The 24,818-nt window shown below is 41.3% G+C and overlaps 1 long non-coding RNA gene across 1 annotated transcript; it reads left to right on the forward strand.

The window, feature by feature from the left end:
* The first annotated feature begins 26 nt into the window (after positions 1 to 26).
* On the forward strand, positions 27 to 21,517 carry LOC310896992. The gene is made up of 3 exons (XR_014581970.1): positions 27 to 2,891; positions 11,041 to 11,187; positions 13,803 to 21,517. It is a non-coding gene; the product is annotated as an uncharacterized lncRNA (long non-coding RNA).
* The last annotated feature ends 3,301 nt before the right edge of the window (positions 21,518 to 24,818 follow it).

The raw sequence follows: 24,818 nt of genomic DNA on the forward strand, positions 1-24,818 counted from the left end.
TAGTGTCAAATATTTGGCTAGTTTCCACACTGTTTTCCTGTGAATTCAGCCTTGGTTTGGGGCTGGCCATCTGTATACATACCTTAGCAGCTGATGCTTCCTCCTACAGTCTGTAGAGCATAAACCCCTTCTGGCTATGTTCAGGCTTGTTGCTTTCAAAAACACTGAAATGTTGGAAACAGCTGTTTGTTTCTTTTGATTTGTGTTCTACCAAAAAATAAAGCTGAGTGAAGGGAAAACAGGCAAAGAAATACTAATCAGAATGTTCTGAATTTCATGTGCATAAGGCCAGTGTCTCTCAAACTGTTCGGCTGGCATGAACGGTGCACTTCAAGTGGCTCCAAGGTTTCACACATTTGTAAATTTTTTTTGACTATACAATACTTGCCTTCAAACCTAGATCAGACTTTGTAATAAACATCTGGTTTTCATCAGAAGAAGAAAATTTCATTTTCATGCGCTATCAACTCTAAGTTTTCAACATATCAGTGTTTGCGTTATTTGATTTTGTGTCCTGTGTGGCCTTACTTGGTCTCCACGGCCTATGTTTGCTGCGAGACCAATTGTGGCGAGCACCATCTGTGAGACTGCCTGGGCGCCTGCCGACTGTTCACAGCAGAATCAATTGTTTTGATTTTCAGTCCTGGCTACGAGAAAAACCACTCTCTCTTGACTTTCTGCCCAAATCTGTGGCAACTCAAAATGCTGATTTACTTCCTAATGTGTTTAGGCTCAAGTACTGCACGAAATGCTGGCAGAGCCAGGGTGAGGTCCTGCGGGAGCATCCAGCAGGGCAGAGCCTCTAGATGATGCAGAAGCTGAGCATGTGGCTGTGGGAGCAGGAGGGAAGAAGGATTGGGCAGGATAGGGCACCAAGGGGAAAAGGAGTGGAGGCAGTGCCCATGGGGGCCACAAAGGATAAGTCAGACACATAGAGAAGGGGCATTGGTTTGACCATTTGTAACCGATACAAAGAAAGACAGTCATTCTGTAGAATTTACGCTGCTGGTGGCAAATTCTGGAATAAAATCCATAAATAATGTTGCTTTCCCTAGTGGGAAGATGCAGTTTTGAGGGAGAGATCTTGCAAAACACATGTTCTGAGTCTCTGAGAGGGAGCTCTGGCAGTGAAACTCTGGCATCAGGCAAACAGCTGCCTGAGAGCTGTTCCTCCCCATACTGTGCTCCTACCTGTATCACTGCTTCGAGGCTGCGTCTGCTCTCAGGAGCTGTCAGAGTGGCCTTATGTTAGAATTAGCATGCACATCCACTTAGTGAATGTGGCATATTTGCTCTTGCGAGCCATCAACAGAACTATAAATAAACAGGTTTGTCTACATGCATGTGTCACAGCTAGTGAGCATACATGCATATGTCCATGTTCACCTGGGTCCTTCCCCAGGGTGGCACATTGCAAGGCCTCCCCTGGGCCTCGTTCACCGATGGTATTAGTCATGCTGCTTTGTCCATGCAAAAGCTGACACCCCTCATTTTGCTGTGCAGACAAATCCTTTAATTTATACCCCTGGATTCCTGTTGTAAGACTTTCAAAAGGACTCAACAGTCAAACATACAACCTAAATAGCTAGGAATTGGGCCTCAAACCTGAAGACCTTGCCTAGATGATGTACTGCTGGGCTATGAGGGAGATGGAGCTCACTTGTACAACGTAAATACTGCAAATCATAGTGCAAATAATGTAAATAAGGTGAAATCCTTTGTGACTCTCCCAGCCCTACTAGTTAGCCTTGAATGCCTGAGTTAGTTCAAGTGTCACCATGTGCCCAGAATATCTATTGTTGTAGAATTATAGAATTATCAAAGATTACAAGTACGTATAATGTAAGTGCTATCGAAGGAGATTACCTGCCTGCCTGAAGCTAGTCATGCAGTAAATGGATGGTCTGATATTTCAATTCCTTTCTCTTGATCCTCCATCCGTAAAAAGGGAGAGAAAGTGAAAAGTCCACCAACACCATATTGCAGGGACAGAAAACATACGCCTGTTTATTATGTATTCAGACCTTATAGTGCATGTGCACACAAAAATGCAGAAGAAGCAACAGTTCCTTCATCGTGAAAGAAGAGAAATGCTGTGTGGTTAGACAAGGCAATGAAGGTGAGGTAAAACATTGGAGAGCTGTACTAAGCAAGCTCCTGCTTCATTCAGTGTACGAATGGGTCCTGTAGAGAAAAGCAAAACAAAAAGCAAAAAGGATCCTGTAATTCAATACATTGTTTGAACAAATGACCTCAGTTGTGTGTCTCCTAGCATCCGAATTATTCAATCAACATTACAAGACCATTAACGTCATAGGGTGTGTTTTATTATGCTCATAATCCAAGAAAAGGGAAGGAGAAAACAGATTTGTCACGAGCGTGTTTGGCAGAAATTCTGCGCAAAGGTACATGGCTGACATGCCAGGAGATGGCCCGTCTGAAATTTATGGCATTTACCCTAGGATTGTGAGACCAAACTGCATCTGCACTGCAAATGCTGTGAAATAGGCTATTTATTTGGCATGATGGTTAAAAGGAAGGCTGTTTATAATAGTGATACAGCTGAAACAACAGCCTAACAGGATTTTGGAAACTGCTTTCAGTGTGGGAAAGCATAGCATTTGAATGACAGGACACGGTCGACAGAAGGGGTGTTAGAGAAGGGGCAAAGAAGAGCTGGATGTGGGTCTGGTCTGTTTATACTGCCTCCTATTTACCACTTGCCTCCTCTGTATGGTCAGCTTCACAAAAAGTAGACTGTCATATAATGGGTCCTCATCTTCTGCCTGCCACCTGGGCTGGAGTAACCATGAATTGGGGTTCATCCTTCTGGACTGATGACTGATTGACAACAACCACCACCAAACAGCACTTGGAGCTGAAACGAAGAGGTGAGGTTTCTGGGCTCCTCACAGGACTGTTTGGTATCAAACGTAACACCACCACGAGGGCAAGTTTATAATTATGTTTTTCCACATACATTGTTATCATATATTAGGACAGTTTTGAAATTAACCACATCTTTTAAAGAAATAATCACAGGGTTTTGTTTTGTATTTTAAATGCATTTTTAAAAAGTAACCACTTCTGAAACAATATTGTGTTTTTAATCCCATTTATGTTTTTGTCATTTGTTCAAAACCAGCCACTTTGTTTAACCCAAATTCAAAAATGAAGTTCTCCTGGTGCTTTTCTGAATAATGCAGGGGCGATATGGCAGATAGCAGTTGCAGCCTCCATTCCTACCATATTCTGACTCAAAAAAATTTGTGTGATGTTTTTACTTATTTATAAACAAAATAGTTATGCTGTCCTCACCACACTGGAGGGAAGGTGTGTGCCCACCTTCACTTAGTCCAAGTGCTGCACCCATTTTCTTACATAGACGCGTTTTTGTCTTCATGTGATTGACAGGCTGAGGCTTTCAGATGCTCTTACCTGTTGCTTTTCACCGGTCAAGTCTGATCCCTTTAAGTTTTAACTTCAAGAGGATGATTCTTGTCATAGTGATGGCTGTATGCTTGCTGATTGCCCTAAAAATCACTGGACAGTTATCTCCAGGCTGGTCCTGTCCTGGTTTCACCATCACAGGCTCCCTGCCCTTCAGGTCATGTATCCCAGTGCCTTATTTTAATACTCACAGGTCAGTTTCATCTACCTGAGAGACACAGAGTTCCCCTACCAGAACAAAATGGAGGTGAAAACATTCAGCTGATGTAAAAAGCCGGAAATAAATAGGAAGAAACTGTGCTTGTGTATATAGTGTATAAAAGTGACGCACGGAAATAGAATTTATAAATCCCATTAGCTTTCGAAAGGAAGATCTTCCAGGACTGCAGAGTTTCCATTGCAAACTTCATTATGTATGTCACATAAATAAGGTTTCAAGTGCCTCAAGTGAGAAAGTAGCCCGAGCTTCAGACCACTTGTGGTTTTCAGAAGTCTGAATGAGCTGTTGAGTCTCTAATGAAGATTTTGAATAACAAATTCCGATAAACAAGTTGTTCTGTATAATAATATGTGGAAATTCTTGCCTAAGTCTCCTTCCCACTGATACGGAAAAAAGAAATCCAGAAAAATTGCATGCAAATAATTGTCATCAAGTCTTAGCATGCTGCGCTTTCTGTCATCTGCAGTTGGACCTAAATCTGAATCTGTTGAGGAGTTGGGATTTCTTTTTTCTAATATACACTCACCAAGCTAAAAAGGGAAGGAAGGTGCCTCCAGTGCATCACTGACCGGCAGAAGGCAGACGTGGCAGGCACTTGGCACAGGGTGTGCTGTTGCCTGCTGTAATTACTGACACATTGGAAGGGGAGACATAGGGCATCTCGGGCTCAGTGGTGTGAGCTGCTGCCAGGGAGCCTGCCACCGTGCCCAGACCATGGGAGGGACCTCAGCAAGAGCTCTTCTTGTGCAGAAAGGAACCTGCAGTACTATGGGCAACTTCAAGTCTGAAGACATCTGCCGTAGGGCAAAATATCTGTCAAGTCTCCAAATATCACAATTTTCCAAACAAGGAAATCCTGCCACTGGCTCAGGATTTGTCTGTGTCTGCAAGATAGAATTATCTGCGAAAATGTTTCTAGTTTAATTATTAGTTCCTGAAGCTACCTATGAGCACGGCATGATCGCAGCACACCTCCGTGGAGGAACAGAATGTGGTTCTGGCATAAATTAGAGAAGCTCAGTGCTAGTGCTCAAAAGGCAAACGTGCTTAAGGGAAACCAAGTGGGGGAGAAACATGACAAAAACAGCTCTGTTGATAAAGATTTTTAAATAATTCTTTTTCTACCTGAAAAGAGAGGATTTATTTCACGTTAATATGCATACAAGTACATATCTAGCATATATAAACACATCTATCAACACACACACATATATATGTATATAAAATATGTCATTGCTTATAAAGATAATTGCATTATGGAAATATGGACAGAGGGAGTATTTAGGCCAGATATTAAACTGACAGGTACAGATAAGGTCCTGTCTCTTCTTCTGTAAACAGTATTTAATTTTAAAAATAGTCTATTGTCAATATTAAGGACAAAAAGAGGGACTGAGGTCTGGTTAATTAAGAGGTTTGTGTTTTGTGAGTGAAAGGCAATCAGCCTGTATGTTGCTCTGATGCCCTCTGGGGCACTATTCAAGCACCTCTTTGTGACAATAAGGAATCTTCCTGGCATTGTGTCAAAGGGCCTATAAGCAGGGGAATATCACACGAGCAGAAACAGCGTGTTGTTTCTGTAGAGGACAATGATACCACCTCTGCGGGACTCTAATGACCTGCTCTAGGGCTAATACTTTCTCTCTGTGTGCTTTATGCAAATGGATGCAAGAAATATTTCAAAACTAGAGGGAAAGGATATCAAATTTAATCTACTTGCTTACTGCATTTGAAGGTTAGGAGGTTGCTTGATCATGGTTCACATGCATATGGAAAAGAGAGGGGGTTGAGTGTTTGGAGGGAAAGACATCAGAAAGAAATCTTCAGCACTTTACTGATAACCTATCACATCTCTGCATTCCCTGGTCAGTCTGAATTCAGAGAACCTCTGTACTTAGCCTGAAGTGTAATCATACAGATGAAAAGCAATTTTGAAACCCTCTTTCTTATCTCATGATTGTTCAAGGAAATATTAACTTGTTAAATTAGAGACATTATGAATTAGGTAAACAGAGGCATCCACTGTAAAAATGATTTAATCCTCCAGTTCAGAGCAGGGTCTCCTAAAGACTGTGATTTAATTTACAGGCTTGTTCAAACGTCACAAGTCAGATTCAGTTCTGGACAAAGCTGAGCTGTAATCCCCCTGCCTGGGGTGTTTCCCTGTCCTCTTGAAAGCAGAGCCTGGGGGAGAGCTCTGTTTCAGGGATTTATAAGACATATCTGAGGCAGGGGAAAATGCTGGTATAGAAAAGTGGCGAGTGAATTCGTAAGCTCCATGAACTGTAAAGATTTTTCACAGAAACCTCTTGGGTCACTAAGAGCTCTTGTTTAAAGTCTGCTTTGGAGTTCTGTAGGAAACGGAACAACATAAAGATGAAAATCTGCATTTTTTGTTGTCTTCTTCTGTGATGAACTACTGAGCCTTGGTCCCTGTAGAATTAATGTTTGCAGTGTGGAACAAAAGGGAACAAACATAAAAATGAGAGTAAAGTGAGAAAAGTATAATAAAAAGAAACATTCACTTTAAACACTCTGGTAGTATTTTCTGCCTAATTCTCTAAATAAGCTCTTGCAGGAACAAGGAAGGAAGAAGCAGAGCTCAGTGCTACATTCTGCTGTGCTGCGGGAGCAAGCAGACTGGTAAATGCAGGATAATTTCCCATGATAGGCTGGAAGATGAAGGATTATTTCCCGTGATGGTAGGGAAAAACAAGCAGATCGGTTTGTGAGCAAACTGGATGACAAACAGTAGATGCAGCTGTACCTGGCTGGCCTGTTTGTGAAGCAGGAGCTGCAACTACACAGGGAAAGCAAGGAGAGGGGGAAATTGTAGGAAATACTCCTCTGTCAGATACTGGAACTGTGGCAGAGCAAGACAAAAAAAGAGGTCTTTAATTCAAGAGGGAACAGTTATTAAAGTTCGGTCTGTGCAGCCAGGTCTGCAGAGCGAGGGCTGAAAAGTCCCCTACAGAGATGTGCTGGTAAGTTCTATAACATCTGGATTGAAGAATTAATGCAAACACGTTCCCTATCTGCTGTCTCTTTTGCCTGAAAACAGGAGTACATATATATTTTTAGTCTCCCTGACACCACCAGCTTCCCTATACAGTGTTCAAACTTCATGCTCTTTTCTGTGATCTTGGTGCAAAAATGTAAGTAACTTTACACAGCTCTGGAAAGTTGTTCCAAAAATGTACCAGTACAGATCGTCCACATGACACTTACTTCATCCTACTCATATGCAAGAGAATAAATCCAAGCAACTCAAAAGATTGCTATAGGTTCTTTTCATTGAATGTAGATTGTTCATATCTGATGGGTCTGGCAGAAAGTTCTGTTTTCTTTCACGTACAAACTATGGTCTTGTTACATATACATTTTTAGGATCATTTTGAGGTGTTTTAGTCTCAGGTTTATCCTTTTAGCAGGTTTACAGCAGTCAGCATGACTACTTGTGGCAGGGATCATTTCTCTCTGTACATAAATGTTTTCTGAAAGAATAGAGCAGATTATCAGCCTTGTCTCACGTGAAGGTGCCAGCTATTCATTACACATTTTCAGGCTGATACATATGATCCAATGCTAATTAAGCCCCTGCTATTTCTGCTTCTGTGAAAAGTGACTCCCTGATGTTTCTTGCTGTCTTTCATTTGCAATTATGGGAACTCAATAGGAATCAGCTTTTTCTCTTTCTTTTATGTCACACAATTTATATTCTTAACTTGCACAATGATTATCTGCAGAATTGACATGATTGCTCTGAAAATTGCACCTAGCTCATGAAAGCTGCAATTGCTTTAAAAATGGTGACTATTCTTACTTCTTGTGATCTCAGGGCAGGCCTGAAAACACTAAACTTTGTCTAAATTTGCTGGGCAGCTCTGTAAAAGTACTTCTTTTACTAGAAGCGATGGTTTTCATTTGCAAATTTTAATGTGTCTGTGACATCTCATGATATCAGCTTGGATCGCTCAGTAATACTAATAGGAGTTGCTTTGAGAGGGTAATGGCTTCATAAAAGTATCTGTGTGCAATGATTTCTATGAGCTTTTGAGGATGTCTTCTACATTGTATTAACATCTACAAAGCACAAATAAATACAGTTCAGATAAAGCAATTCTGTTCAAATTGGCTCAAACCTCCTTTTCCTTTCATCCAAAGGCAGTCGTGGTGGCCTACCTTGTTTCACCTCCTCAGCCTCCTTTGTGCTGCTCTCCCCTCTAGCTTAACTAAAAACTTAGAGGGAGTAAAATGTTATCTCAGATATACCTGGATATATTAGTCTTGAACTATTTTGCAGAAGAGTTCAGGCCATGTGTAAAGTAACTCCAGATGTCTCTGTGATGTCTTGCAGAAAAACCTTAACAACTGAATGAAGTCCACCTGCTGGTAAGCCCTGTGAAATCTTGTCCCACTAGATGTTACGCCCGAACTGGGGGCCAGCAAGTAGCTAAAAGCCTAGCGGCTGGACTCTTAGTGAACACGTCCACTGGCACATCTGATCAAAGCTTCCCGGCAAACCCCGTGCTGCTGTATTTTCCCCCATCGATGCATGGCAAAGCGACATGCCTGTACCTCAGCATTGCCTCAGGCTTAGCGCATCTCTGTTAAGTGTGATGCTGCGGGTGTTGCCGGAGCTGCCAATACAGTGCTCTTGTAGAACAGCCGAGGTATTTCTCTCTTGATGAGCTGAAGCAATATTTTGATGTAGCATTGGAACACGCAGTGTTATGCCGGTTACTGTCTGTGTGTCTTCTGGGATTTTTTTAAATTTTGTTTTGCCAGCACTTCCATAAAGGTCAAAATTGCTTTTCTCATACTCCCTGCAGAGCTTGCCCTGGCACTGTTGCAGCTGCCATCTATGCAAAGGCTCTCTGTGTGGTGACTGCGATCTTTTGCTTGCTGCCCCAGATGAACTACAGATTGTCAGCAACGGGCACTTTGTGTTTGGCAGATCAAATTGCAGGAGTGTGGGTAATGTAGTGGGTGCATCCAGAAAGAGCTGTCCCCTTGAGTCAAAACTAGTGGTGCACTGTACAGTCTTGTGCATAAATTTGCAGCAGTAGGGTCCCTACGTTGTGTTGAAGGTCCCATATGATAAGAGGTATCTCCTCCCTCCCAGCCCACAATGTAGGTAACAGGGAAGATCACCCCAGAAAAAGGTGGGGTGCTCCAGATAGGTAGGCAGTGACAGGACACCCAGAGAAATGAAATTCTTGTTGCAGTGAGAACTTCTGCACAGGTGGGCACTATGGGACCTAGTGACAGCACTTGGTCAGGGAAACCTGCCTTAATCTCTGCTTACTTTTCAGTACCTTGACGAGGGGAAATGGCTGAGTTCAGGATGGGAGGGCTCCTCTGATTCCTGGCTGCAAACAGCTTCTTGTCCCCCAGCCCGTCTTACCTTTGGCTGGCAGATTTAGTGCTTGGAGCACACGAGGCTCTGGCTCAGCAATGGGTGCTGGACCAGTGTTTTCAGTCCCAACCGCTGTGTGAAAAACGCTGAAGAGACTGCACTGGGCGCAGTCTTGAGTGGTTGGGAGGTTCAAGGAAAACACACACACACACACACACACACAAATTCTGTGGTTTATCTGCATGAGAGAGGAAAATATTTTGGAATAGAAGTCACACAAGAGTACTCTTGTATATATTTTAGGGGGTCTGAGTTTTGCTGTTGCTCTTCATCTGGTTATGTTGCAGCTCTTTTCTCTCAGGATTATCAGACACTCACTGGACGAACAGCCATGGCACTGAATAAGCTTGAAGAGGTAACAACTTTTATTGCACGTGAATTACTAGGAGCATGAGTGGTTTGCAACACGATTCCTGGAAGTGGTTGCTTGGTGAATTTGTACTTTCCAAAACAAAAGTTTACTGAAAGTTGGCCAAATGTAAAGATTTCTATTAGTATCATACATATTTAACACTCTGCAAGAAATGACCAGTAATGTCATCTTGGACTCTTCAATATTTTTGTTGCTTGCATTTAGCATTTAATTTTTTGTTTATATAAATTCTGAATTAAAGAATGACAGTGTTCACATTAAGTACTTGGGTCCAAAGAAACAAATATAAGTAAGGAACTGTGAGCTCCAATCTGTCTGTTTAACCAGGTTCTTAGTCAGCTTTCACATCTCCCTCCGTTGTTTTGTCCTTAAAATAAGGACGTTACCTCCCGCTGGTTAAAAATACTCACTGGTCTTGGAAATAGGAAGGATTGCATTCTGGAAAGCTAGACAAAGCGCAATCTCAAAAAGGCTTATGAGAAAGCAGCACTAAAAAAAGCTATATATGCAGTCATAATCTTTTCCCTCTGATTCAGGTGAATGCTAACCAAAAAGCTTTGAGTGTAATTGGTCATTATCTAGACAGCTGTTTGACTCACAGTTTATGTAAACCCACCTTTCTTCCCCTCTGTGCTGTTAATGTGTCTTGAAGCCCACTGCAGCCACTGAGCTTGGAGCAGAGTTTGTAGGCATCAGATGATCTTACAAGAAAAAATAGTGCCTGGCTTGAGTTTGCCAGGTGAGCGCTACAGATCTTGTAGCTTGAAAACCTGGGAGCAATTTGTTATTGCACAGCCCCCGTATCTTCCCCCAAAGTATCATTTATATAAAGACTTCATTAAGGCATCTGTAGGTGACATGTCCATATTACAGTGTCACAGCCTGTCACAATGCAAATTTTTCCTGTATTTCTGTGTTTGACGTGCAACAGTAATGCTATCTGGATGTGTTTTCCTAATAGCACAGAGGCTGCTGGTGCTGGAAAACAGCTGAAGCAAATGAAGTAAGGGCTACCCCTAAGGGTAGCTTTCATTCTGCTGCAGGTCCCAGGCTAGATTAAAAAGACACTGTGCTGTTTGGGAAAAAAAAAATAGCTGGCAGCTATAGCAGCTCCTCCATACTGCACACATCAGTGCCATCAAAGTTGAAATTCATGGTTTTGTGGTATTGGAGAGCACTAACCTATAGGTTCTGTGGTCTTTGGGTTTGTAATATTAGCCTGACAAAGCATGGTTAAGGGGAATCCTGAGTACAGAGGGACCTCAGCATTATTGCACACAACCCTAAAACGGTGTCCAGATCCAAGGAGCATGGGATTGGCACAACGAGCCTGCCTGATTGTGAGTGCTCAGCGCCATGGGTGCCTTGCTGGCAGCACCTGCAGCTCAGCACCGGGGCCAGCCAGCCCCTGGACTGTATCAAACACAGCCTGTCAGTGCACACAGTTACATGAGGTGTCTCGTGCCATGTCACAGAGCTGTCCGTGGCAGAGGCAGTGACAGGGAAATTGTATCCCGGGCAGCATTAATCTGCCCTGATCATGAGCTCATCCTGACTCATCCTCTGTGTGCTTTCCAGATCCCACGGCAAGCACAGGAGGTGTTTCTAGTCCTTTTGCTCACACAGCCTCAGTTGACTCCTTGAGCAGCTCCATCTGATCGGAACGAGGAAGGTCCCATGCGGAGCCCTAGCTGTGAACACATGCCACAGCCCACAATAAACCATGTGTGTAAGCAAATTGCAGTAAGGCTGCATGGGCAATATTAATTCTCCTACTTCTTGATTTCTTAGCTCTTTCCCTTTGCAACCCTCTATTCTTCTACACTCTCTGGTATATAATCATTTTAGGTGCAATTTCTCACCTTCTTATACTGAACAGTCACTGCCACGTAAGTAGTCTGAAAAATGAGGTAAATTGTGCTTAATCAAAAAATGAAATCTGCACTGTTTGGGATATGCAAGTCAACTGCTTCATCTATTCTGTTTCTTATTTGGAGGATTTACTGTGACTCCAAACTCCTGCCACTGCAATAAAATGCATTTGGGTATAATATCCTGTACTATAGGCAGATGGTTACAATTATACTTTTAAATATCTTTCTGTCATTATACATTACACTCAAAATTAAGTATTATTTTTATATGATGAAAATCAATGAAAACGTGCTGCAAGTATGGGCTTATACAGGCACAATAACTGAATGAGTCACACAAGGCTCCTTTTGATAATATGACATCCTTTTTTTTCTGACTTCAGTCTGTCACAGCTCTTTAACTTCATCCTCCCTCAGATAATGCTATTTGAATAAAGGGTTGTTTTCATAAAAAGTCTTGTGACAAGGAAGAGTTATATTAAAATGACACAGCTAACTGAAAGGCAGCATAGTCCTTTACTTTGCATGTGATGTTGGCAGTGAGAACCCCCTGAGCTGTTCATATACTTTGGAACTGGATTGCTTCATGGCTTAAAAAAACTCAGCATTTTACTTTCTTATGCCTTAAAATAGACAGGACAGCTTAGCTTGCTGCTCCCTCAGAGACAGGTGAGAATTCAGCCAGATAGAACCAGACTCAAACCCAGATCCCAACAGATTTCAGAATAAGGTGGGTTGGGATGTTCCCTCTTCAGAAAGCAGCTGGGATACTTTTCCAAAGCATTTGCTTGATCCAACAGTCAGACAGAATGGTCTTGAGGCAAAAAAAAAAAAAAAAAAAAAAAAAAGTAAAAACTTTTCACAAAGCAAGTTGCAAAGGGACTTGCAGAAGAAAAAAAGCACTGAAAAGCAGGAGTCTCTTTTTCTGAAGGAGCCAGCATTTGGTCTAAACAGAAGTAAGACCACTGCATAAAAAAACATTTTTACTGCTCACAGTGTTTCTGATTCATCTCATGGGAATGTGTACAGATATTTTAACAGGTATAATGAGCACCCAGTTACAAGCAATACATCTGGAGAGCACAGGTTCTGTTTTAGGCAATAAGGAGAATTTGACAGATAAGATAGAGAACGTGTATTGAACAGGGAATGCTTAAATGCTCTTAGGAACACAAATAAAAGCAAATAACAGCCTTAATAAAAACAGACTGTTTTCTTAAGAAGAAATTTGATCTCTACGTATTTCCCAGATACTTCAGCTTTCCATCCATACCAATAAGAATGCCTTATTATGCACAGTCACTGTGAAGTTGTCCCTCAACTTCTCCAATTTGCTTTTATTCTCCAAAGTAAAATATAGCTATAGTGACATTTCCCACATATGTAAAACTAGCACACAAGTTCTACAGTGCCTCTCTTCTAGGAAATTTCATGTGTTCCAGTTCAGTAAAAACGCTGAGGATAAATGTAATTCTTTAGCCTATTTTATAGATTCTGACATAAAAGATGCTGAAGCTGGAAAATCTGAAGTCTTCCAATATAGTGTTCAAACTCAATGAATAAACAGGTGGACACAGTAGACTTCAGTATTCATAGCAGTTTTCAACTGGTCTCCAGTCTTCATACCAGTTTATAATTGTTATGGATCTGGGCTCAAATATCAGAAGTATGTATATAGAAAGGAAGAAAACAGTATAATAGATTGAAATCTTGCACATTCCCAGCTTAGAAACAATTTGATATAATTTGAACAATAAAATAATCTGGCATATTTGGAAGTAGTAATAAAAATTGTGGTAGAAATTCTGTTTTCTGTGAAGTGACTTAACAGTGGTTGGCAGTCTCTGAAGGTTATCTTCAGAGAAAATATTTAACTCTATGGTGAAAATACTTCAAACCAGGACAAATACAGTGCACACAGATAGCTCCACGTTCTCTCGTGCAAGGTTATTTCCATCTTTGTATGGCTACAAAATCACCCCTGCAGAGATATTGGCTCCATGTGCATGAGCCATGACATTGACATCTGTCATATCCACATGTGCACATAACTACTTTTTTTTTTTTTAATTTCCACAGGTTACTGGTTTCTTAATGCTCATTGTGACAGTTTTCACTTGCCCAAATCGATGCTGTTGTCAGATCCTAAGTGAACATACGAAAATGCAGAGAATCATAGAGTATATTGCCCTTGCAGAGGCTCCTTGCACATTGTTCAGGGTCTGTTTGTGTTCAGGCATTGCTGCTTGCTATCTGTATTTAGAAACCACACCTTTCTGGCTGCTTTGTGTTTCTCTGCAAGTATAACATTCTTGATTAGTAATAACGAAAAGGATGGGAGAGGCATTAATATTCAGTTTGGTCTTTTAGTAATGTTTATTTCTAGATTTTATGCAACAGTTTTGACCACATTTCTTTTCAAATTGAAAAATAAAAATAAAAAATAGACCTTTGCTCTATCTGCAGGAGCAGAAGATGGCACAACAGCCCCAGAGCTACCTGGAGAGTGGGCACAAGGTCCCACAGCAGCACACAGCACATCCACCGGAGCTCTGCTGCCCACCTGGCAGCATGCTGGGTCACAGGTAATAAGGAGAACTCTCTTATCCCAGGTGAATTCAGTACATCCTCTGTAATGTCTTTACGTGCCTCTCCTTGCCTCCTGTCAGCTGACAAGCTCTCCCCTGTGGCCAGTGCAGTCTGTTTGCACAAAATGCACATGTGTAGCATGAAGCCTTGGCCTGGTCTTGCAGCTTTGAGGTGCATGGAAACATTGCTACAGAAAGCAGCAATTAGTATTCTCAGGGCCAGTCCAAAGGGTAGGATGTATACCAGACCTTGTCCACAGCACAGCCCTGCAAGGTGTCCAGCATGTCCCATAGGTCAAACTCATACATTTATGTAGGTAAACTGCACTGAGCCTTGATGTTTATAGTCAAAGTAGTGGAGGAAGTCTTAGCATGCAGCTTGCCTAGAAGTAAGGTGGTTTAATGCCCTTTTCCCTGAAGATATCTTAAGACAGGTAGAAAAGGCATGGAGCTCATTATCAGAAAAATAAATATATATATATTTTAAGTGTAATAAATAGAAATAATTACCCCTCTGCTCCACAGAAAATATAAATAGATAGATAGATAGACAGACAGACAGATAAATCAGCACAATGCAGAGACTGATTCTGAAATACGTTGATCCTTTCTGAAAGTGTGGAGGACCCCTTGAAAGCAGCCAGCATGAAGGAACTATATGGTGTGATTTTCTGTTGTCAGGGCAATGCAAAAGAATGTCAAAGTGTTCCTGGAAATTCAGGCAGTTTGTATATCACGTTGACATAAAAATACATGTTCCTAAATGCCTGTATGAATGCATCTGCAAACAAGAAAAGTGATTGTCAAAACCTGCATCCTATGAAAAAGATACTATATGCTATTATGGAAGGCATAGATTGGTTTAGTTACGAACTAATGTGGCTGCTTTTTAGAAAAAGCACTATTTATTTTTTTTCTTGTCATGAAACGTTACCAAACGAAAAAGACTGATCCCTCCCCCCGTTCTTATAGGCATATTTCAGAGCTATTCCTCTCATGATTGGCTATTTTGAGACAGTTGATTGGTTTGAGGTGCTGTTGGCATTACAGAACTGTAAAAATGTCCTGGTTTAGTAGTATTAAATGTCATTCAAAATGTTCTTTAATCTTGGTTTCCTTTATGAGGAAACAACACTCTATTTTCCATGGAACAGAAAGATGCTTTAAATTCCAAATATTCTGAGACTCAATAGAATTAATCCAGGAGATAAACCAACAAATTCCTCTGAAGACTTTATTGTTACTATAGAAACCTGCCTAAATCCAGAACTTCATTGTGACGTAAAAAGGAAGAATTTGCCTCATTAATCATTTTTGCTCTCCTATCATTACTTGCTGGATTGGGGCCCTGGAAACCATAGCGGAGAGAATCATAGAAGTGTAAAAATGTCTCCTGCCCTCTCCAGGGGAAAAAAAAAAAAAAGAAAAAAAAAAAGAGAGAGGCAAGTTGTTCTTCAGAGCTGGGGGAAAGGGGTCTTCCCTCCAGCCACCAAGTCATCAGTCACAGAAAGTGAATGCCAAAAAAGATCCTGCTTGCCTTCTATCAAAAGACAGCTACAATTTTGTTGTTATTAGTTCAAGATTAGAAACGTCAGCCTGAACTTCTTGTGAACTAGCAATGTCACAGTCCTGTTTTCTTGCATCCTCAGTCCAAAGGGGGCAATTTGGGTATTTGATGCTTCTTTATGCAGTTTTTCATTACCTGGTGGATTGCACTGCTGCAGGAGATCACTGGGGCAAGTACTGCAGAGTGAATTTAAAAAGTGTACGGACAACTTTATTACTGAGTTATGTCTAATGTGAGCACATGCAAATAACTGCTGTGCTTCAGAGTACTGCTGCTTCCCTCTGCTGCTCCACCACTGTTCTCTCTTGTTTTTGCAGCACTGCACATATGCTTCGATCTTGCCTGCTGGCATTCCCCCAAGACCATCAAAGGCAGTCCAGTACAAAGGCAAAACACCTCCAAGAGACAGAGCTGGTCCATTATCACTCTTAAGTAACATTACAGTGATTTGGGTACAAAACAATAGGGTATGAGTCATGTTTCTGACCAAATAGAGCACGAAAAGACAGACCAAGGATGCTCTGAGGGTGGCATGGAGATCTGCAGAGGTTTTGCTTCTGTCTCTCCATGGCAGCTTCCAGAAGCAAGGTCATGCCAAGACAAACATCAGCAGCATTGGCACCCATGGCATTCCTTGCTGGGAGCAAAGGCTTGCTCACTGAGGTGACAACCATGCTCTCTGGCATGGGCGTTCACTTGGCCAGGGGCTGCTGGATTTGGAAGTCAGAGAGGAGCTGGGAGTGCCCAAAAATGTGCCCTTTGAACTCCCTGTTAAACTCGTTACATGCTTCCTGCAAAGTAACACAGAAAATCTTGCATGAAGGCAGAAAAGGACCTTTATGTACAGCTCTTTGGGGCTGAGTTAGAAAGGAGAGGGCACTTGCAATGGCCACTTCCAGTCTGGGGACATCACAGCTTTTCCAAGCACCTAGGCCTATCATCCAGCCACATCCTCTCTCCTCACACTGATGCCTTCATTTCAAAGATACTGACACACAGGCATGTGGCCTTGAAGATGGCTGCATTGTGCTCCACTCCAGCCACAAGAATGATCAAGGGGCTGGAGCACCTCTCCTATGAAGACAGGCTGAGGGAGCTGGGGCTGTTCAGCCTGGAGAAGAGAAGGCTCCAGGGAGTCCTTATAGCGGCCTTCCAGTACCTAAAGGGGGCCTGCAGGAAAGCTGGGGAGGGATCTTTGTCAGGGGTTGTAGTGATAGGATGGGGAGTTATGTCCTTAAACTAAAAGAGGGTAGGTTTAGATTAGATATTAGGAAGAAATCCTTCCCTTAGAGGGTGGTGAGGGCCTGGCACAGGCTACCCAGAGAAGCTGTGGGTGCTCCATCCCTGGAGGTGCTCAAGGCCAGGCAGGATGGGGCCTGGGCAACCTGGTCTGGTGAGAGGTGTCCCTGCCCATGGCAGGGGGTTGGAACCAGGTGATCCTTAAGGTCCTTTCCCACCCAAACCATTCTGTGATTCTATGAGGTCCTCAGGCTGTCTGTGCAGGAGGCCAGGGCTCACCACAGATCTGCTCAGTCGAGACAAATCTCTGCCCCCAGTCCCTCGTGTGTCACCTACACAATGTCACCTACAAAATGCCCTGGTATCAGCACAACGTGCTGTTCCAGAGGGAAGCAAACTGAGCTGCTGACTCCTCTCGGCACATCCTGAAGAAAGTAAAAGTATGTAAAATTATGCAAAAGCTAATGCGATTTCAATCATAGTTAAGCTTCCTTGGGAAAATCTTTATAGGGTTTAATAAAGATTAAACCAGTAGATTGCTTGAGAAACTATTGCAATAACTACAGAAGTTAATAAGGAATACTTTCTCTATTGGGTTACTTCAAGAACACCAACTTAAAAATACAGTTGGAAGGAAGATTTAAGTTTGGCATGGATATTCAGTAGACATTCTAAGGAGATCTGAGAAGGGGGGGAAAAAAAGGCAAACTGTTTTATCAGACTCTCTAGGAATCTTCCATAAATTGATTAACATCCAACACTGGAACTACATGACTTTGCTTATACTTTTTCTGAAAAGAAGATTATTTTCAGCCATCTTCTACCTCTTAGACCTAAAAGCTGTTTAGAAACCTATGGTCCTTTCTAGAAAGGATATCCAAAATTAGACTTCTGCCAAAATCATAATTAATAGAGTAACCAGGAGTCACATACTAGCCTTATTTTCCTGTGTTTAACAAAATTTCACTGTATAAATAGTCTAATATTTATAATTTTAGAATAATATTTTTTATTGAAGGCAGAGAGGTATAATGATTTTTATATGAATTATAATAATAAAAAAGTGCTACCAAGTTAAAACATCTGAAATAATGAAGATGAAAACCAAAAAAAGGAATCCATTAATTTTCTTGGTGGGTGGTTTCTTGAAAATTACATTTCACACAAAGTTAAAACATGAGCCTTCTCATTTGCATTTTCTTATACTTCTGGATTACAATATTAATGAATACTGATTTCTTTTCTTCCATGCAGATAGCTATGCACTGTAGTCAATATTCCTCTCACGCTCTTTGTTAGTATAACAAATAAACTACCTCTTAAATTATTTCATTGTGGAGAATTTCCTCCAGCTCTTGAATCACTTTCTTTGCACTTGTATGATTTTGCAACATCCTTGAAAAAAATGAGAGTAATGGAGCTGAATACTGTTTTGTCATATCAGCCCCACCAGCCCATTGAGAAATTCTCCTGCCTTCTGCTTGCTTTACCCTGACAGTCAGACCAGCCAACTTTGCAATGCAATTACAATAATAGCTTGTTTGGCATGTGGTGATCCATGCAGAGACACAAGCCCCTTTTCTTTCTCCTTTAGCAGAGTAGAAAAGGTTCATAGGAGCCCATTTGCTTCTTCCATTTGCCCAAATTGCCAATTGGGAACAACTGCTTTAAAGGGGAGATCTCAAGGGATATGTGAGATGTGGGTGGAGATGCTGCAGGTTATTCTGAAGTGGGAGGATGAAGAGAAGCTTCTTGGAGAACGCTGAGGAAAAGTGATCAGGTGTGGAAGGTAGGAAAGCGGTCTAAGGGAAGGATTAACCCTGGGCTGCTTAATGTGAGGTTTGCACGTAGGAAGTTAATGTAACAGAACCCATTGCAAGGCTTTGTGGAAGGGGAAAGTGTATTTTAAACTACAGTCAGTCTAATTCACCCATGTTCTCTCATATATATGCATTGATTATGCTTTCATGTCCTGTGCTTGGGAGGTCAGTTGTGCAGTAAAAGGTTTTGTTTTTGTTTTGTTTTGTTTTGTTTTTAGCTCTCAGTAGCATAAGGATGCTGATGTGCACATCTGGTATCCTGAGCTTGGATCCCAAGGCTGGGAGTTACAAAATCTACTCCCCATTGACAACAAGGAGGTCCAGAGCTTCAGCTAGGTGGCATGGAGATAGCAGTGTGTGCTGACCACAGCTCTGGAGAGCGCTGTTTTCTGGCAGTAGTTTGTCTGCTTAAACTTGCCATTAGGCTCCTAGTGAGGAAACGCTTGTTCCACACGGGCATTTTGGGATGGAGTTATGGGGCTCACAGGAGCTGTATGGCTCTCCTGAGCTGCCAAAAGCACCGGTGCTAAGGGCTACAATTTCTGCAGGTCCATCCACTGACCTGAAATTCCCGTGCACTCTTCCTCTGTTACTTGCCAGCGTGTTGTGGTGGTAACCTGCCTCTTTTTTTAGGTTTGGGATGATGGATGTCTGTGCCCTGGGCAACCAAGGTGAGAATGAGCTCCAAGCAGCCCTCTTTGGGGGGTTTTGCAAGCGGCTGTGGGGAAAGTGAGACACTTGTACGTAATGTAGAATCATAATCATTAAGGTTGGAAAAGACCTCCAAGATCATCTGGTCCGACAATCACTGTACTACCAATGTCACCCACTAAACCATGTCCCTAAGCACCAAGTCCAAGGTGGAGGCTCCTGGAGGAGATATAGGGTGACCACAGCAGGGAGGTTTTTTCAGCTTTGAGTTCCTCTTCAGAAGCAGTGTCATCAGCAGAGTTGTGCTTCAGCAAGCTGCCAGTTGCTAACCCAGTGACTGACTACTTGTCATTCCATTTGGAGAAGCCAAAGATAAAATATGGCAGAAAAGGAGCCACAGTCCACATGGGACACACACGCACGCATGCACACACACACACAGGGAGGTGTGGAACAGAACTTCTGGCAGGTATAATTAATTACTTGTGTGGGTCCTTCAGTCCGTGTGTACCTTCACATACGGTCTCTCCCTTTGACCTGTCTAATAGTCCAGAACAGCCTCTGACCACTCTCTCATTCTGAGGCTCAGTAGCTGGAATATTATGTTTTAGCGTGTGGGAGACTGCAGTTTCCTTGCCCTAGCTTGTCTATTTAAAATGTAAAAAATAAATTTTTCTTCTTGCTTGTTGTTTTATTTGGTTTTTTTGAATGTTAGGAACAATGGTAAAAGGCTAGGTGTGAAAAGAAATGACTCGCGGCAATTATCAGTTGAAACTAATGCTTTGTTAAGAATCCTGGTTTCCTACAGTCTTATTATTGCAAGGAATCTGTGCTAGTGGTAATAGCAACTTAAAGATATTAAATTTAAAATAATCAGAAGAAACAATTTCTTAAACTGCCTTTTTGGGCAATGTTATATTACTTGTCATAGATTTCCTTTTTGACATAAGGAGAATAAAAAAAAAATACTGAGTCTCACCTTCATCCAGGAGATACTTTTGTCAGGAAGACAGTTGTACGTTGGCAGTGTTAGCCTGAAATTGTGTACAAATTGTTTGCATGGATCCTGGAGAGATCTAAACTCATCTGTTAGGTTATGGCTTACTTCGCACAGTGTTTTTGTTTGCTTTTTCTTTTGTTTTCATAACACTCTGATAGTGGTCTATGTTACAAAGAACTCCACTGATCTAGGAACAATGAACTGATTCTCTCATGATAGAGAAGCAAATATGTATCAAGATGACTGATTTCCTCACTTCCCTACTTCCTCCACATAACACTTTCTAAGTACTCTACACGTTGATTTAAGCAGAGTATCCTGACATTGGCTAGCTTGGAGAACACCAGCCACTCTTGATAAGTTTTTCAGTACTCTGTCATTTCACGTCTGTCGTACTGTGGGCAAGGAATGCCTCTGCCATTGAAAATTCTGTCTATAAACTCACTTAAATTGTCTAAGAGAAGATGATCAGCCAAAAAATTCAAGGGACTTTGAAAGGGAAGAACTAAACTTTACCCAACCATGCTGTAAGACACAGAAGTTCAGGCTCCTTTTCTAATGGTTATACCTCCCTTGCCTAACAGGAAACAATGGAGTGAAACTTTGAAATAGTGCAGATAAAAGAATTGGTCTGATAAGGTTTGAGGGAGACAACTCCGTATAATGGTGCAGAAAGGCAATATTTTTTTTTTGCCTGAGTGTATGCCTTGGGGGAAACATCATGCTTGAGACGGGTGCTGTTGGGGGAGGAATATCGGTAGGATGCATGATTCTTTATATGCTGAAGCTGAGTACATATTTTAGTCTTTACTTTCATTCTGTACATAAAATATCTGAATTCCTTCACCTCTGTTAATGTGTTCTGCTAGTGGGGCATTTTTATGAGTCTGCCACAGACCACAGGGAATGTTTTTTAGAAATTTAGACTAGAGGTTCAGAAGTTTTATATTCTCTCTTCCCCAACTGATAAGACAGTTACATAAGTATCTTAGGACTTATTTTTTCACGGAGTTTAAGAATAGAAGCTAGAATTTCATGGCCTTGTGTTATAATCTGTATACCCAAAACACCTGTGGGTAAGGGTTCTGGATGTGCAGAATACCTCAGTCAGTCTTTGCTGCTCCGGGATGAATTGAAGAAAAATTCATTCTTGGAAATGCACCCAACTCATCTGCTGATCTGCTGGAGAAGAAGCTTTTAGCTGCCCCCCTCTCCCCCCCCTTCAGTGCACACACTGAAGTGTGTGCAAAACAATATTTTTGAGGGGTGTACAATTCTGCTAGAAGCTGTTTTTGGTATGGGTAAATTGGCATGCACTCCCTCTCCTACCAAAAGAGACAATAAGGAGTTACAGGATGGGGTACATGATAAAGACTTGCTTTGAGATTTGCCTTTGAGATTATTGTCAAATGCTTCAGCAGTGATTCTAAGCTTGACTTAATTCCCTAAATGTGTTAACAACTAACAAACCACCAAGCTTGTTTTCCAATACAACTCATTTAATGCACAGTAGAAGATACAGTAAGGATTGAATTATATGGGTATGCTATTATGCTTGCAAAAATGTATTGCAATAAGCTTTTCAATTTATAGGCAGGAAATGAAGCTCTCCAATTATGGTATAACAAAAAAATCAGAGCATTGGAATTGGAATTTGGTAATTTCTTTCTAGGTCTACTGTCTGTGAACATGAACTTGGCTCATTCTCATTTTCCCCAGAGAACTAAAGAGTTCTGGTGAGAATCCAGTGGTTGTTTAGAGGCTTCTGAAGAGTTCATTGTAGTCTGAAGTGTGCGGGGGCATCTGGCTCCAATGCTGGCAAACAGTAGGGCAATGCCTCGTGGTACCTCAGCTCCCTTGCTCTAACATAAGATCCTTCAAGACGTAAGCATATATTTTAATCGCAGTAAAGCACTGTTCAACACAAACCATTTTGAGACAGTTTGGAATCTGGCCTCCTCTGAGATGGGGTCATGCTGTAAGATGTCCTCTTCCTTCTGACAGCTATAAACACAACAATCCTTTGTGTCCTAGGCCAGCCATCATGTCAAGACTTCATATTGTAAGCCATAGAGGCTGAAGGTGTTGAACACTTTATGGTGCTTAACTACAAAAACGTGATTTACAGAATACAGTATTGCTATCGAGAGGACGTGGTAGTACCAATTTAATCTAACCACTTCAAACAGAATCTTTTATAGAAGGAAAAGGGCAAGAAGGAAACCAAATTCATAGTTAATGAGTAAGCCATTAATTTTTTTTTCCAAAATAAAAATTAATGAGAATTGAACCTACAATATAATGTGCTTTTTGTAACAGTGGCAGTCTCTAAAGTATAGCTTCCTTTAAAGAATAACAGTTACCTTTATATTTTCATGAAACATACTCTAGATTTATTGCATCTGTGTGAACACATACTATCAAAGAGTCTGATCTTCAGATTAAGAGGAGCAGAGTCTGAATATTCTCCCTAGGATTTCTACTTCAGATGAAGTAATCCATGATTATCTTTGTGATCTTCTAACTCTGAATAGAGATTTGAAACTAGAGGAAACAAATAGAAAAATGTCTTTAATGGCTAAGGTTGAAAGAGGCTGGAGCCATGTGTGGGCATGTGTGGGGCTGGAAAGGGACTGCTGAAAGGATGGGCTGGCAGGGGGACTCCTCCCTGACAGTGTCTGCATCTGGGCTATGACTGGGGTTCTTACACTAAAGCTCAATTAGAGAATACACTGAGAGATACTGATAATGAATCTAGGTCAGGACTAGCTCATGGAAAGACCAGGAACGCAGTTAATTGCTAGCAAAACACAACTCCCAAGTCTTCATTTTAAAGCAGCCCTTATGAAGAGATGCTCTTACTGACCTCTCCCCTCAGTCATCACTTGCAGGATCAGAAGCTGGCACACTTTACTAAGCTACCTTGTAGCTGAAGCTCTCCAGGCACACTTCTAGCTCTCTGGAAGATGTTTTACATGACCACTGCAAATTAACTGTTTTCTACTAGAGAACTGCGGTACTTACTCATTAAGAGGATCAATGTTGATTTTCACTTTCAATTACATAATTTTATATGAAATTTCATTGTACTTGTATAATTGTTTCCAGTAATATAAGAGTAGAGGGGTAATTGTGGTTCAAACACTCAATCTTGATTAAGCTGGTAAGGGAAGTCACTTACCACATACATAATGCATAACTGAGGTATGAAAGCTTTTGAGTCAGTGTACTCTGACAGGTACACTGTGTTACAATGCTCTTAGCATTAGGGTCTACCTGGTTTAATAAGAGGAAGTATTAATGATTTTTTTTTTAATTGGCTTAGCAAAAAATATAAATATCCTATATTTTTCTCTTTATGTGCATTGAACCTATAACTAGTGACTACTGGAATACAAATACTCTGTGTTAACAAAAAGTAGGATATGTCTTTTTGTAACACAGATTACTAAATACACAAGCATAGATGTTCAATATAGAAAATAGAAATTGCATACTCTGTGTTAGTAACAAGGAACCTTCCAGATGTCTCAAACTATTGCAAATGAGAATAGACTGCAGGTCTCCTATTCAGATGGAGGAAAGCTCTTGCGTGCTCAAGTCCTGCTTGTTTCCTCTTTGTATAAGAGGACTTGGTATTCAAAGAGGGAAAGTGGGACTGACAATGACGTATTTCTAACACTGGCATGTTATTGTTGGAGCTTTTCCTCCTATCCAGAGTGAGGAGGAGTAATACAAGGCTGTTAATAAGGCTTGCTTTGTGTGATCTGTGTGCTCCACATTGACTGCAGATGCTCCCACTGCTCCCCCCAGGTTACTGCTCCCACTGCTGAGGAACCATTTGAACCATAACCCATTCTATTTCAAACTGTCTGTGTGGGCAAACCATGCCTGAATTTTAGTTTGGTTGGAAACTGTGCTGTGTCTTGCAAGCTGCAGTACAAAATCAGTGAGATCTCTGCACTAGTGAACACTGATCAGGAGCTTTCTAATAGGATCAATAAAGGGAATCTTTCTAAACAGTCTGCTTTTGTTTTCCTTTGCATACTGGTTTCTTAGATTGCCCTCTTTCCTGTGTTTCAGAAAAAGCAGGAGGCAGAATTGCCAGACCTCCTTGATGTTGCTTTCATTTATTTTTTCTATAAAGTGTATCTTTAGAAGTAAGGAAAGATTTCTGAAAGCCCTGTGAAATCTGTTGAATGAGCCAGAGCTGAAGTATCTTCTCAATTATCTTGGAGGATATGCTTGAGTTCAAATCCCATCAATTCTACCTTCCTGTCACCACGTATGCTTGCAAGGGGCTGGAGCACTCTTAAGAAGCTTGGGACTCCAGGAGCATCTGAAGATGATGATAGAGTAGCGAGCTCTTCCCTGTGTGCCTTTTTGCATGATAAACTGTAGTAGGTGATTGCTCTTGTGAACGTAGTAGATCATCTTCCAAAATAGTCCTAAGCACGCAGCAGTAGATGTACACACAAAAAAGAACAGCTGATATTATAATTTCTGAACTTTCTATCTTGGAAATGTATTAGATATCTGTAAATACAATATTCATTTCCAAAAGATTAATGCAAACACGACTTATAACTGAAAATTTCCATAAACTACTTAAGTTCT

Source organism: Anser anser (assembly GCF_964211835.1).
Source record: "Anser anser genome assembly, chromosome: 3".
In the NCBI taxonomy this organism is placed as follows: Eukaryota; Metazoa; Chordata; class Aves; order Anseriformes; family Anatidae; genus Anser; species Anser anser.